Source organism: Mastomys coucha, unplaced genomic scaffold, assembly GCF_008632895.1.
Source record: "Mastomys coucha isolate ucsf_1 unplaced genomic scaffold, UCSF_Mcou_1 pScaffold22, whole genome shotgun sequence".
NCBI lineage: Eukaryota > Metazoa > Chordata > Mammalia > Rodentia > Muridae > Mastomys > Mastomys coucha.
This window is the reverse complement of record NW_022196905.1, coordinates 62954882-62966113: the sequence shown is the minus strand read 5'-3', so window position 1 is coordinate 62966113 and position 11232 is coordinate 62954882. Positions and strand designations below refer to the sequence as shown.

Sequence of the window (11232 nt, the reverse complement as noted above, 5' to 3'; positions counted from 1 at the left end):
AACCTACTTGATCATGGTGGATGATTGTTTTGATGTGTTGTTCTTTGATTCGGTTTGCAAGAATCAAATGTACATCTTAAGAAAAAAAATTTCTTTCTCCCAAATGTACTTAATCTTATTTTCTACCTATAATAATTTGCTTCAACGTCTTGTCAAGTCCAGGTGCTTTCTACATCCAGGACAGCTCCAGAGAAGCCACCTTCAGATGCTCCATCTCCTGTTACAGACGCTTCTTACTGGACCTGTTCCTTTTGACCTATCCTCAGATGGCTCCACAGTCCCTGGACAGCAAGGAAATAGCCAACTCTCCTAAGATTGGACAAATAATCCCCATACCCATTCCCAGAGACATGTCGCCCCAATGTCAGCATGAAGCAGCTAGATATCATGATGACCCTATTCCTGCTTCGCCATCACCTCTTTCTAATTTTTTCTGTACTAAACCAAAACAGAGGAATGTTAGCATTCTGTATAAACTCCACCCCCATGGTTACCTGGCAACAGCCAGGTAGGCCTGGCCCTATAAAAGAGGCTGACTTCCCCCTCCTCTCTCTCTTACTTCTGCTTCTCTCCCTTGCCTCTTGCCCCCTCTCTCTCCTTCTTCTTTTTCCACTGCCACCCCGCCCCCCCCAACTTAAACCTCTTACATGTGGAACTGTTTGGGCCTAGTGTGTGGTATATCCACCATTCTACCACATCAAGTATGTTATAAGGACTACCATATATCAGTTGATTAAATCAATGAAGAATTTCTAGAAGCAATGACTGCAAGAAATCAAATTTTGAGAGTAAAGAAAAAAGTGGAAATCCAATATAATGAGGATTTTAGTTTATAACTGATGTTTCTTATGCCTTTTCTTCCTCATCTTCCATATTCAAAAGTTATTATTTTACATCATTAAATGTAAAGATGAACATAAGAATGATGAGACTGAAATCCTTTTAAATGAAACTGACCACTAAGTTACTCACATGAAGGCTTATACAGATTGAAAAAAATAATCACATTCAAGAATAAATATAGATGAGAATACAAAGACTAGGCATGTATATCACTAATCCTCCCCCTTTATTAAATCAGTAGTAAATATAAGCTTATTGTCCTTTATCAGCTATACTTTAAACTATTCCCACTAGAATATATTCTGCTGGAGTTCAGGATATTTGATAATATTATCATAATGAATATAATTCACATTTTACCATAACAACCAAGCATGTACAAAGTTTTATTTTTCTAAAATATAAACCAGTTCTGAGGTTGCCTAAGCTTGGAGAGGAGTTCTGAGAGAAGGCGTGGCTGGGAGCTGCAAAAACAAACTACTCAAAGTGCAGCTGGTGACCTATGCTCTGCTGGAGACAGCTTCTCAGCCTGTTTACTCTTTGTCCTGTATTTTTTTCTCTCTCTCCTGTCTCTGTCTCTGTCTCTCTCTGTTCCTCTCTCTCTCTCTCTCTCTCTCTCTCTCTCTCTCTCTCTCTCTCTCTCGCTCGCTCGCTCGCTTCTTTTGCTATTCTAAAAAATTCTCTGTATATCTCATCTCCTGCAGATCATTAGCCCAGTTTTTAATTTTATATATCAATCCTGTCATTTACTCCAAAATTCCTTTTGATTATCTTAAGAATCAGCTTCCTGTGATTCTTAATCCTTAGGAAACTGCAAGTTCACTTTGCAAAAGAATGAAGAATCTGCAGGTCTCTCTTAAGCATAGTTAATAACTAGCTGGGTGGGACTCAGTCCTGAAATTACCATTTCTACCACACCTGTGCCTAACCTTGCTCTGTCCCAGGCTGACCTTAAACTCAGGAATGTGCCTGAATTTGTAGCTGTCGTTGTATCTTTCTGAGAAGCTGTCTAGTGTAGCTGCCTTTGTTCCTTTAGATTCACGAAGCCCCTCATAATTCACATTGCATACTTACATTTTGCATAGCTGAGAAATTATATACTTTTAAACTCATATATTTAGAGCTCTTTTCCAGAGCCTTAAGGGATGTTCTGAAGGACGCAGTGTTTACCGTTTTGCTAAGACATTAAGGCACCCTTTCACCTCCTGGACTCTTGCAGTATGATTATCATTTGAATATCATTAACATTCACAGGGAGGACTTTCCTCAGAAGAATGTGAAAATATATACATTATTATACAAACAAGCCTTATGCCCATAGCAGCCATCCCATCAACACTCCTGGAGGCTAAGGTCCTCTGGCCCTATCCCAGGGGCAGGAACCATGTCATTATGTCCCTTCAAGAATCATATTAGACCCTGCATGCGGTGACATTTTTAGCCTTGATTCAAAACTCAAATTAGAACTTGAAGTTAAAAAAAATCTACTATATGCATAGTATCTTTACTCATAATAACCAGAAAATGGAAGCAAACCCAGGTGCCCCTCAACCAAAGAATGGATACAAAAAATGTGGTACATTTATACCTTGGAATACTATGCAGCTATTTAAAACAAGGACACCATGAATTTTGTAGGCAAATGGATGGAACTAAAAAATAACATCCTGAGTGAGATAACCAAGACCCAAAGGGGGATGCATAGTGTTAAACACTGTAAGACCCCCACCCTCAGTCAGTAGTACTTTGAGATGCCCCTGAGTGAAACAGACACTGAAATACAGATCAGTACAAAAACAAGAGGTTGGGGTCGACCTTCAATTAGTCCCTCAAGGCAAATGACTAGAAGGCAACCGTGAATGGCTATTACAATCAGTTTTTATACTTTCTAGGGACATAGGTTGCATCAACAAGGTTACAGTTCAAACTTATTGGCTGAGCATATTGATCTCTAAATCTATTGGCTTGTAAGCATGACAAGCATTTGAATTCTACCTGGGACTTTCCAGAGGGTTAGGTGACTATCAGTCAGTATATTCTGAGAATTATTTACTCAAGAATGTTCCTGTGGGTGGGGAACGGAACATGGCCTAGCCTTGACCCCAGGTAGGAGAGGGGAAGCTGTAAGGATGGTGTGATACTGGAAAAAGCCCTTAGGGTCCCTCAGTACAGAATACCCATGATATATACTCCACAGACCCTAAGAAGTTAAACAAGAAGAAGGCCCTAGTAAGGGTGCTTCAATATCACTTAGAAGGGAGAATAAAATAATTATGGGAGGCAGAAGGAGGAAGGAACCTGGGTGATAGAGGGAGAAGAAGAGGAGAGGGAGGCAGAATCAGGTATGAGAGAGAGGCAGGAGAGAATCCTAGAAGATCAAGAGAATGAATGAAAATATGCAGCTGCCAGAGTCAGGGTTGGGGAACCTCTAGAAAATCCCAGATAGGGAGGCTACCAGGTCTCATTGTGGGTGACCTTAACTTAATTGCCCAACCATGGGGCTATGGAACCTGAAGAGACCACCTTCAATAGTCAGACAGGGTCCCAAGTGTAGGGAAGAGAACAACAACCCACCTCAAAAATTGTTGATCCAGAATTGTTCCTGTCTAAAATGCAAGGACAAAAGTGGAGCAGAGATTGAATGTATGGCTGACCAGTGACCAGCCCAAATTGGAATCCATCCCATGGGCAGGCACCAAACCCTGACATTATTACTAATGCTATGTTATGCTTGCAGACAGGAGCCTAGCATGACTTTCCTCTGAGATGCTCTATCAATATCTGACTGAGACAGATGCTGATACTCACAGCCAAGAATTGGATTGAGGTTGGGACCTCTATGGAAGAGTTAGGGGAAGGATTGAAGGAACTGAAGGGAATGGCAACTCCATAGGAAGACCAGCAGTGTCAACTAACCCAGACCCCTGGGAGCTCCTTGAGACTAAGCCACTGACCAAAGAGTACAGATGGACTGGTCTTTGGCCCCAGATACATATGTAGCAGAAGACTGCCTTGTCTGGCCTCCGTTTAAGAGCATGCACCTAATCCTATAGAGACTTGATGTCCCAGAGATAGGGGATGCCCAGGGAAGGCACCTGTCTTAGGCTTTTACTGCGATGAACAGACACCATGACCAAGGCAACTCTTATGAGGACAACATTTAATTTGGGCTGGTTTACAGGTTCAGAGGTTCAGTCCATTATCATCAAGGTGGAAATGTGGCAGCATCCAGGCAAGCATGATACAGGAAGAGCTGAGAATTCTACATCTTTCTCTGAAGGCTGCTAGCAGAATACTGACTTCCAGGCAGCTAGGACTAGGGTATTAAAGCCCAAACCCACAGTGACACACCTACTCCAACAAGGCCACTCCCTGGGTCAAGCACATACAAACCATCACAATACTCTTTCAAGGGGAAAAAGAAGGGGTATGGTGGGAAGAAGTCTGCGAAGAGAGACTGGGAATAGGAATATCATTTGGGATATAAATAAATAAAATAATTAACTAATAAAAACATTTTGTTTTGCTTAGGCAGTGCATACAGTAGGAAAATGGATTGAATTCTGAGAACTGGTTTATAGTGTTAATCTTTGTTTAAAAGTCTAAATGGTGTGTTCCAATGCTTAAATAATATTCTGTGTGTGGATATGGAGCATCCATTTACTCCTTTTTTATCCTATTCATTACTCAGCTGGAGAAGTTATCAATAGTAGAATTTAGTACAATATGGATCATAGATTCACAACTTTCATTTTGCAGCTAATCTCTGAAAACAATGCAAACATTCTGCTATAATTGACATGGAGATTGATAGTAGATGATCTTGCAACTGAGACACTCTGATGAAACATGGAATTAAGCTAGGTAGGTGATATTAAATGTCTTGGTGTTCATCAGAACCCATCAAAAATGTTATTGTTTGCCTTCCACCATGATTATATTAAGAGACTAGATGGAGAGAATAGAACCAAAATAGAAGCCAAAAATAGGCCTATATATCAAAGTATTGATCAAAAGATCACAGCTGTTTTGCTTTGTTACAAAGCACATCTTATATGCATCATGAAGACATTGATTTCTTGCCATGTGTCATCTGTCACTCAATGACTACTAATAGAGTCATAATTGTTAATATGCAAAGGTTGTCTTTAAAGAAAAAGTTGTGGTGCAATTAAACTAGTAATAATTTTACTTATGAGTAAAATGACCATTATTTCAAAAATAAATTTATTATGTTTCTTTTAGAAGGATATCTTTACAGTTTAATTTCCACAGCATATTTTATGCTGAAAATTGACTTATCCTTCCTATTTGAAGACTAAAGTGCTAAATCCCCAATAACTGAGTCAAGACCAAAAACATGCATTATTTTCTGTAATTGCTGCATTTCCTCTTATTAAAAATATGCTCTTATAAACAGATGAAAAATTCAAATATCTTTTTACTAGTAACTTTTATGCTGTCTTACATTTTTTACAACTCTTTCATATTTTGATATGTAAATGGAACTTATTTAAACTAATTTTCTACAACTACATGGTATTTAACTATATTAGAAATTCTGGTACCATTAATGTGGCTTGAGTTTCAAAATATGACATGTATTGTCAATAAAACTTTTCAATTGATTTATATGGCAGGTACTTATGATGAGATAAGATATTTGGTTATCTTACAAATATCCAGAAGGGAATATTAAAATAGATTGATCCTGGTAACACTGGTAAATAATTAAGACTATACCAAAAACTTAAAACCCAAGGATAAAGTTACAAAATAAATACCAATGAGTACATATATTTGGTTAAGTAAATATTATAAAATATACCAAATTGTAATAAATGTTAATCCTGTAACTAGAAATCAAATAATTCAACCTGAAAATACCCATGAAATATATACATTTGATGAAAGAATATTGATATTTACACAATATTTCATGTACATCAAATGGAAAGTCAAAGAATTGTATGCTTTATCCTCTTTGCTTCCTCAAAGGTGTTAGAGAGATTTTGTGAATGAAGTGAAATGTTATAAACAATAATAAGGAAAACCTATCTTAAGTGACTGTGGAAGAAAAAGCATATTTAGGAATGAAAACACAACTTGAGTAGTATTCAGGGTCAAGAAATATGGATTACTGGTGGTGCAATGGACTATTTAGGCATGCATTACATAGGTATTTTTATTGTACCTTTGGATAAATGATATTAAAGGTCCACATGAATCTTTGTGATATTTTTGTCAAATATGAGTCCCATAGCAGGAGCTGAGGTAACTGACAGAAGAGACCCAGCCACCACTAACCAAGACAGAGTGAACGAATGGGCATGTTTGCCTATCCTCTTCACTAGGCTGTATGAACCCAACAAGTATGACTCTCAAACCCTGGAGAAGAAAGGGAGAGAATTGAAGAGAAAGGGCAAGGCAATTAACTCAGGCAGTATGAAGGAAATATCTACAAACAATGTCTTCAAAGACATTATCATTACCTTTCTCCTTAGTGGGCAAATCTAACCTTGATGATAAAAGTTTAAAACACATGGGTTACAGGGATATCTCAGATGCTTAACCAAGGGATGAAGAACCTGAGTTTAGTACCCAAGGGACCACTGGAACAAGCCTCCTGGCGTGGCTGTGTGTACTTGTGACTATCTGCAATTCCAATACAGGGGTGTTGAATGTGTTCTTGATGATTATATGCAAGACTATCCACTAGACAACATCTATACCCACAAAAGGACAGACACACATGAGAAAGGCAGAGAGAGAGAGAGAGAGAGAGAAGGAGAGAGAGAGAGAGAGAGAGAGAGAGAAGGAGAGAGAGGGAGGGAGGAAAGGAAGGAGGGAGAGAGGGAGAGAGAGGAGGAGAAAAAATGTCTTATAGAAATTCTAACTTACATCCTACTCCTCAAAATGAAACATGATTTTAAAAATCTACTATAAATAATACCACATATGGGTTGCATTTTGCATGTGTGGTATATTCTACATATCTGCTGGAGTTCACCCCAGCTGGGGTTCAAATCCTGAAGAAGGATGTGTGGAATAGTCCAAAGAAGCTTTGGCCAAGAAGTGCTGTCCACACAGTCTGGCACTGAGACAACTCAGACTGCCTTTATTCATGCATCTACCTTTTCATAGCTGAAAAGGCTATATTTTCAATTTATCATGTAAAGTCTCCTCCTACATTACCAATAATGTGCACACTGCACGTTTCCTCTTCCTTCTCCTCCTAAATCTCTGCAGCTTCCTGCTAACTCATGAAGTAAGTGAAGAAAGAAGAAATATAGTGCCAGGCAGTGGTGGTACATGCCTTTAATTCCAACACTTGGAAGGCAGAGGCAGGCAGATTTCTGAGTTCGAGGCCAGCCTGGTCTACAGAGTGAATTCCAGGACAGCCAGGGCTATACAGAGAAACCCTGTCTCGAAAAAAAACAAAAAAAAACAAAAAAGAAGAAGAAGAAAAAGGAGGAGGGGGAGGAGGAGGAGGAGGAGAAGGAGGAGGAGGAGGAGGAAGAGGAGAAGAAGGAGAAGAAGAAGAAGAAGAAGAAGAAGAAGAAGAAGAAGAAGAAGAAGAAGAAGAAGAAGAAATATAGCTTCAGAAAGTAGTTAATATCTAACCAACACATGGGCTTATAACAAAGTCATAGCAATTGTGGCTACAGTATTGAGAGGTGATAGATTACACACCAAAGAAATTCTGATTTATTTATTGACATCTCCCTATATCCTAATTATGAAATCTAATTCCTCTGATGCTCGATGCTCTCAGCACATTAGAGCCTGAATCAGTTCCTCACTGTTGCTTGGCTCAATTCTGAAAGTTCCTATTAGGCCCAGGAACCAAGGATCCAGCAAGACATTTTTAACCTTTTGATAATCAATAAGCTGTTGTTTGGAACAAGTTAATGGGTAAATTTTTGTCAGAACTAAATTCCTCTCGGAAGAGGACATATGGATATAAGCTGATGTACCCAAATCAGGGCCTTGTTTTGACTCAACCACATTGCCATTAATAAATAAAACAGGAGTAGTGATCTTTTCCACTCCCATGATCCTCAGAGACAAACAAGAATGAATCATGGCCTGAGCTTTCCTTTTCTGATTCTAAATAAATTCTGTCACAGACAAAGTGAAAGTATAAACTTTCAATAGCAAAGTCAAAAAATGCAAAGGCAAGAGCATACCCTTGGGAAAGGCCAGGCGATTCTGTATGATTATTCCCACAGGTTCTTGCCATGTGGGGACCAACTCCTCAGGCCTTGCCATAAGGAGAGACATGTGCATTACACTCATTTAACTTTCCCAGAAAAGGCTTGGCCACTGCCAGAAACCTCTTTCAGCAGGATTATTATGCATAACATGAATAGAAATGTTGAGACATGCCAACTGAACATCATTTCTGAAGTGAGGTCCTGTTATCTTTTTTAGGGTACTGATCAAGGAATTGAAAAGCAGGGAACATGAAAAAGACATCCAGGATTTTTATATTTAGAGTGTCAATAGCTAGGCTTTAATGGAGTTTGGGTTCAAATATCAATCTGTTGACCTCTCATCTTTCCTGTAGTAGTCTTCATTTCCTTACACAACAGTAAGAATGAGGGACAGTAATTGATGCACTAGCTGTCAGTCTAGCTGATGTAGAAACTTTAACATGTGCAGTGATGTCCATGCAACAAAAACTATTTTCCACAAGTATTTAAAACTAAAGTTTCTGATGAGTGAGTTCCTCTCTTTTAGGAAACAATCTTGGTGATCCAAGGATCTCATTATTCTCTGGCCCTTCTCCCTTCAGGTATTTATCATCTTCATTCGCTTCATGGAACAAGGATAAAGTAGTAGGATGGAGTCCCGTCCTCTCTGCATCTAACACCTTTGGCTCAATATGCTTCACACAATTTCAGTGCACACTCCACACTGCTTTACTTGCAGCCATTCTTATTTAGGAACTGTATTCTAGCTGTGTGCAGAGGGAGAAAAAGGAAAATGATGTGGAAGAACACATAAGAGCTTCCACAATACAGAAACAATCATAAGATGACTCAAGGTTTGATCCAACCTGTTGTTGGCAATGTTTAGTGAAACAGATAAAAGTTCATATAAACCCCTGGCAAATGGACAAAGAGACATCTTGTTGGTGGTGGTGTTCTTAGATCAGACAGGAGCAGAGCAGATGGCAGTCCTTTGTTCATCCTAGCTTTAGGCCTGGCTTGTTGGCCAAAGCTGTCTTATGGCTAGGAATCATCTCCATTTCAGGATGCTCTTGAGGTTCACTTCTGTGACTGTGCACCTGGATTCCTTGGAAACCACTATGAACTCAACTTTGATGAATGTGCCAGTCAGCCCTGTCTCCATGGAGTTCTATGTGTGAATGGAGAAGACAACTACAACTGTGATTACAAAGATGGTGGATTCACAGGGACACACTGTGAGACTTTGATGCCTCCTTGTTGGTCAAAGACTCGTCACAGCAATACAACATGTGAAGACACTGTTGACAGCTATATTTGTCAATGCTGGCCTGGATTCCCAGTTTCCCTGAGTGAGACAGACATAAATGAATGCAGTAGCAACTCCTGTCAATTTGGAATGGGGTGGGGTGGGGTGTGCCAAACTGTCCTCAGAGAATCAATTGGGACATATTGTGGGCCTGCCTTCCTATTTCAACAACCTTGGAGCCTTAGGTTAACACTGTGGCCAATCTACAGTTTGAGTCACCACAGTGTGGAAGCCTGTGGTAGTCAGAAGGGAGAGAAAGAGAAGTGGGGCACCTTGAACATTGTGAAGAGAAATGGAACTGGAGACTCAAGGGTGAAGAGAAGATAGCCTTTATGAGTGGCAAGCCCCATCATCTGGGGCCATGGTGAGGTCCTACCTGGAGCTTCTGCTGTGAGCCATGTCTGAATCCATGGCTACACAGTGGCAAGGGTCAGGGTCTATATCTGTGTCTCATATTACCATTAGAGAATATGGGTAATTCCCTGGTCAGGGCAGCCTCCAAAGGACCACTTGAATGTCCAGGGGCTGTGTATAACTCCTCCCACCCTTCACTGGATGCTGGCACAATTTCTCACTGTCCACAGCACTCTGCATTGCCAAGATAGCACAGTGGAGCTGGTCCTGACAGAGGAAGTGTGGTTGAGCTGGCCCCAGTGCATGAGTGTTGGCAAGTTGACCTACCACCACTTGTCTGTCATGGGGGTGGTATGGGAGCAAAGGTGATGTCCCATCACTCCTCACTACCTTCAACAGTCAGGAAAGCTGGCCATAGGGTCATGAGCTCAAAAGAGTGAACCTTGCCCATCACCAGCTGTAGCACTTGGGAGTATGGTCCCTGTACCTTGCCTGGGCAGCACAGTAGTGCTGGCCCTAGTTAAGGGAAGTCAGGTGAGCCAGCCTCAAGAACAAAGCATGGGTTAGTTGGCTCTGCCACTTGCCTGTCATGAGATGGCCTGAGAAGTGGGGAAGAGGAGACAGGCTCTCTGCCCCCTCACATCTTGCCACGTGAGGCAAGTGCAAAAGCTGGTAAGATGAGAGATGCTGAACAAGCTACATAATAGAGCTAATCCTGGCTGAGCAAGGATGGGTGAAGCAGCCCCAAGGATGGAAGAGCTGGCCCTATCACTTATTGGTGTGAGGTGGAGTGGGTGTAGGGCTGATGCTCTCCTTCTTCCCCCTTGCTACCTTCAGTAGCCTGGAGAGCTGAACCTGGGTTCATGAAAGCAAAAGAGCTGGTCCTGTCTCCTCACGGGCTGGAGAACTTGGGAGAGATGGCTCTGTACCTTGCCTGGGTAATACAGTGGAGCTGACCCTAGTGGCAAAGTCACAGGTGAGCCAGACTTGAGATTCTGAAAGCAGGAGAGCTATCCCAGCCTCACAGAGGCTGCAGTCCTTGGGAATGTGAAGTTTTACTGAGCAGCACAGTGGAGCTGCCTCTGGAGGCATGTATGTAGATGAGCCAACCCAAGGGCATGACAGCAAGAGAGCTGACCCCACCTCTTGCCAATATAGGCATTGGGTGGACTAGTTAGAGCAGTGTTGGAGCGTTTGCCCTGTGGTGTGGATAAAGGAGAGATGATGAGATGCCCAGCTCAGCTACCACCCAGGCCCAGACTCATGGCTCTGATTTGACCCACCCCAAATCAATATTGTTTGTGAACTGTTGGGCTGTGTGAGATGTCTATCCCTGCTGTTCCAAAGCAGCAGGATCTCCATAACACAGGGCAGCATCAAGGTAACCAGAGGGAAGTCTTGATGAAGGTATAATATTGGTGGCATCACAGAAGTCAAAGGTCTCAAACCAGTCTGATGACTCATAACTGCCACGCACACTTGCGTGATGGTGGTATTTGAGGCGAAAACTTCAAGGAAAGTCAGCCTCCTGCC

The 11232-nt window shown here is 41.2% G+C and overlaps 1 non-coding gene across 1 annotated transcript; it reads left to right on the top strand.

Annotated features, from left to right (window-relative positions):
* Window positions 1–8948: 8948 nt before the first annotated feature.
* Window positions 8949–9093, top strand: LOC116071773. Its single transcript, XR_004111140.1, has one exon. It is a non-coding gene; the product is annotated as a small nucleolar RNA SNORA48 (small nucleolar RNA).
* Window positions 9094–11232: the final 2139 nt, after the last annotated feature.